The following is a 5,000-nucleotide window of genomic DNA, read 5'->3' as shown; positions in this document are numbered from 1 at the left end:
AACACTTTTTTTTTACTTTAGTCAATGTGATGTTTCGGTAGTGACAATTTTTGGAAGAGGAAAAACATTCCAACACATTCTGAAAATACAATATAAAAATTGACTGTTCTTTTACTAGATATGTGTACTTTAGATATGGTACAATATACATACGGACAAAGTTTTGGGAATAAAGCATAAAAAAATTCAAAATATTTCCGACCTGGCTTTGCACCAATTCGGTAGAATGGCCCATATACACAAGCTATACGATAACACTATATTAGGGTGACCAGATTCGAGTTTGTAAAAAAGAGGACACTTCGTCGCGGGGAAAGGGGGCGTTTTTTTTTTACATATTTCTCACATGCAGATGACCCCGTCCCCTCCCCCCTGACAAAGTTTTCACATCTTTTCCACATGCAGATGTCTACTATGGTAAACAATGCAACTACTGGAGGTGGCAAGGTACTCAGAGTTGCCAGACTGGGAATGGCAAAGTATTGTACCAAAGGCTCAAAATGATCGTATTTGTAGGATAATTATCATACATCTGGCAACACTGGGAAGGCGGTCGACCAATAACAGTTCTCTCTACAGTCAGAGCTTGTGCAAGCAGGTGGAACGTATGGGACATACCCTTTCCAAAACAAGGACGTAATAATTAGTTTGTTTAAGACCCAGAGAAACACAAATATCCGACGAGGCAAAATCCCGGACGATTTTCGAATCCCTGCTGGATGCATTTTTTAGGTCTCGAAAAGAGTACATGTCTGAGATGAAGAGGACGTCTGGTCACCATACACTATATACAGAAGCTATATACAATAATGCTATACAGGCGAGCTTTATATGATAATGCTATAGACACGAGCTATTTACGATAATGCTATATAAACAAGCTATATACGATAATTAGGGCTGGGCAAGTTAACGCGTTAATCTTGCGTTAATTCATCAATTAATTAACGCCGACAATTATTTTAACGCACGTAACGCAGGTTTTATTATTTATTTTATGATTGTAAAAGTCTGTTGACAATAGGCTTTTATTTTGACTGCTGCGCAACCGGAAAAGAAAAGAATGGCCGGATAAACAGAGGGCACAGACAGTTATACTTGAAAGGTTGACCACACGCAAGTTAACACAGATACACGAAAGCTAAACTTCTCGAAATAATGTGGCGATTAATTGCCTGCGCATCACCTCCAGCAAAGTTAACGTCAGTGGGCGTTAACCGGTCAGCTGTTTAGCCAGAATAGTTCGTTGTCTCTGAATGATGCTAGCAGCAGCTAAGCAGCTGGCTATCCTAGCATGTCACCCTACTGGATCTATCATTAAGATCACATCAGGATGACACGAAAATCAACTATCGAAAATATGATTTTGAGCTTGTTGTGCAATGATATCCCCTGTCCTCCCAGCTCCCGATAAGTTAAGCTAACTAATTTTCACGTGCTAGCTGTCGCTAGCTAGCATGGGGATTTGCCATTAACTAGCGAGCTACAAGGGCTATGGCAGAAACAACGTCATAACCAGGCTGGTTAGTTACATTACAGGGAAACCAGCCATCAAGTACTGGAATTGAGTTGTAATATTGTCAACACAACTTTCTGGTGCTTCACCACACTCTAAACATCAATGCCCTGGCAGTGGCAATAAGCTTCAGTTTTGTATTTGTTTTGATAACATCGTTTAAGTTGAGAATTACACAAAGTATTTATTTTATTAAACTGCTACTATATAAAAATGCTGATGTTAAGTGTTTGCACAACAAATGTTGTGGCACTTTTGTTCATATGGCATAACATTTAAAATAAAAGTGCGCTCTACACTACTTTTGAATTAGTTATTGGATTTTGTGTAAAAAAAAAATGCGATTAATCGCGATTAATCAGGGAAATCATGCAATTAATCGCGATTAAAAAATGTAATCGTTGCCCAGCCCTAACGATAATGCTACATTCACAAGCTAAATATGTAAATGCCACACACACAAGCTATATATGATAACACTACATACACAAGCTATATGCAATAAGCCTTCAGACACAAACAGCCCAGAATATGGCAGTAGGCCACTCTGTCTTCTACGTCAGGCTGGGGGTACTCACTATGGGAAATCTCTCTTTCTCTCTTTCACTCTTTCACTCGTTCTCTCTCTCTCTCTCTAAACACCACATTATTACAAGTCAAACAACACACACTCTGTCTCCTAAGCCAGGCTGGGGGACTATTCGCTTTTGGAAATATCTCTTTCTCTGTGTGTGTGTAATAGGAGCTGTTGGACCAGAGCATTACCTCTCTGCCTCGCTATCTCAATCTCTATCTCTACCTCTCTCTCCCTCTCTTCCACTCCCCCTCTCTCCCTCTCTCTCTCCCTCTTTACCTCTCTCTCTACCTCTCTACATCTCTCCCTCCGTTCCCTCTCAACCTCTCTCCCTCTCTACCTCTCTCTCTCTCTCTCTCTCTCTTCACATACCAAGTCAATACAAGTCAAGCGACACAGTCTGCCCTCCTGCCAACCTGCACGCCAGTACTTAAGGTTCACTGCAGGTGTAAGAGCGGTTAGACTTGTCCACATGCGGAAATACAAAGGCACTGACAGAGAGCAGAGGGCTACATCATTTTATGAACCAAAACGAAACCAAGACACACATGATTACGCTACTCAAACAACACACATACCCTTACGCTACCATAACAACACACAGACACACATGATTACCCTACCATATCAACACACAGACACACACCCTTACACTACCATAACAACACACAGACACACACCCTTACGCTACCATAACAACACACAGACTCACATGATTAGGCTACCATAGCAACACACAGACTCACATTATTACGCTACCAAAACAACACACAGACACACATTATTACGCTACCAAAACAACACACAGACACACACGCTTATGCACCAAAGGTTACCTATGGTACTGATTTATTACATTTGATCACATATTATCATATCATATTGTATTTTATTCCTCCATATGAGAGAGCTAATGCTGAATAATTAAAGTATGCCATATCAGATTAGAGCTCTACAATCATTTTTATCTGTTTTTATTTGACAAGTAGAGTGGTGTAGATTACACAACCACAGTACAGAGTAGTGTAGATTACACAGCCACAGTATAGAGTGGCGTAGATTACACAGCCACAGTACAGAGTGGCATAGATTTCACAGCCACAATACAGAGTAGCGTAGATTACACAGCCGCAGTACAGAGTGGTGTAGATTACACAGCCACAGTACAGAGTAGCATAAATTACACAGCCACAGTACAGAGTAGCATAGATTACAAAGTGTCCTCTACGCTTATAGAACGCTGCCTAATGTCTACATTGACAGATAGCATTGCATCACAAACACTGCCATCTACTTCCAACCAGATTAAATGAAAATAAAATATATTTAGCAGTAAACTAGCAGTTCCTCTGCTGAAACAATTTCCTGAGTGTTTAAACTTGGCCCCACTGGACTAATAAAAAGAATGGGATAATACGACTGTTATTAAACCAGGGGTAATTTCTGCTGAAGGCAATTTAGTGCCGAACCTGGGACTGCAGAGCTTTGGCCTTTGTTGCCTCCACCCACTGGAGCCTGCTGGCCACAGATGTCAGAGATGCCCTTTCAGAACAGCAGTCAAGACTCAACTCTAATCTATCACATCAAGTGTTGTTTTACTGATGATTTTACTGATCTTTTTAAAACTCATAAAGCATCTTTGGGTTCTTTGAAAAGTGCTATATAGAGAAGTAATATGGTTATTATTACAATTAGTAGTAGTAGCAGTAGAAGAAGAATTAGAGGTAGTTGTACAGTAGTATTCTTATAATGTCATTGATTGCTGTGCTGAAATACAATCCCAGCATGACCTGGTGGGTAGGATTCAGTGGGCCAGTGTGGAGAGCAAATGCACCCTGAAACAGATGCTGAAATGGCCAGCTGCATGCGTGCAGTGTGTGCAGCCTAACCAGTCACTTTCAACACTCAGCTTTCTCTGAAATTAGACATGGATAACCTGTGCTTGCTCCCTCTCCCTCTCCCTCTCCCTCTCCCTCTCTTTCTCTCTCTCTCTCTCTCACACACACACACACACACACACACACACACACACGGACAAACACACGGACAAACACACACACACACACACACGGGTGCGAACACACCTGTTTTATGAGTACTTCCTTTGCACACAAAAATAACTATTGTGTGAAGATGGGGGAAAAAAACATGTCCTGTAAATACTTTATGCGGAGCAACTGAATTAAATAGACAGCAAATCCCAATTCCAGAGTCACTGCAGAACAACTAGCTTAAGGAGGTACTTAAGTACTTCAAGTATACAGTGACCAAACGTAAAATATGGACACTTCAACTACTACTTCAAGTAAAGAACTAAGACATTCCTCTGAGCCATGCAATTTCCATTTCAAAAAAGTTGGGACAGAGGTCAGTTACAGAGGGGATCACACCCAGTTCTTTTTAATACAAATTAATATTCACCATGATCTTCCAGACAACGAAGCTTTTGGGAACAAAAAAAAAAAAACTAAAATCTTTTCCATTCATGTCGTGTGATATTCATTAACTTACAAGCCAGCAACTACTATCACTGCGGGTCACATGTAGGAAACAAACCTGAACACAGTCAAACATAATCAAGGAACAGGCATCCTTTCTGTGCTAAGAGTGACAGGAATTTCCTGTCTAAGTCCTGACTGCATAACCTAATTTCGCCCATACGCACAAATTAAATGGCACTCACAAAGTCAGCAGTCGTTATGGTTGGTTCAGTGAAATAGTTACAGTGGAAGTATTAACCTTGGGGTAGCCACTTGATCGGCTCTTCAGTATGCATGAAAGTGAATAGCAATACAATCAGTTCTATGAAATGCAGAAGAAATAGCTTGTTTCTGTTCAGTACTGCATATCAATGTACGTCTAACACTACAATATTCTATTGACTTGACGCTCACTCCCGACTCAAAGGCG

The 5,000-nt window shown here is 40.6% G+C and overlaps 1 protein-coding gene across 2 annotated transcripts in view; it reads right to left on the bottom strand.

The window, feature by feature from the left end:
* Nucleotides 1–5,000, bottom strand: part of flncb (filamin C, gamma b (actin binding protein 280)) — a 93,125-nt gene that overhangs the window by 87,209 nt on the left and 916 nt on the right. The gene's annotated exons all lie outside the window — the stretch shown is intronic.

Source organism: Sprattus sprattus (genome assembly GCF_963457725.1).
Source record: "Sprattus sprattus genome assembly, chromosome: 14".
Taxonomy (NCBI): domain Eukaryota; kingdom Metazoa; phylum Chordata; class Actinopteri; order Clupeiformes; family Clupeidae; genus Sprattus; species Sprattus sprattus.
Note: the sequence above shows the minus strand (reverse complement) of the source record. Positions and strands in the feature narration are given on the sequence as shown.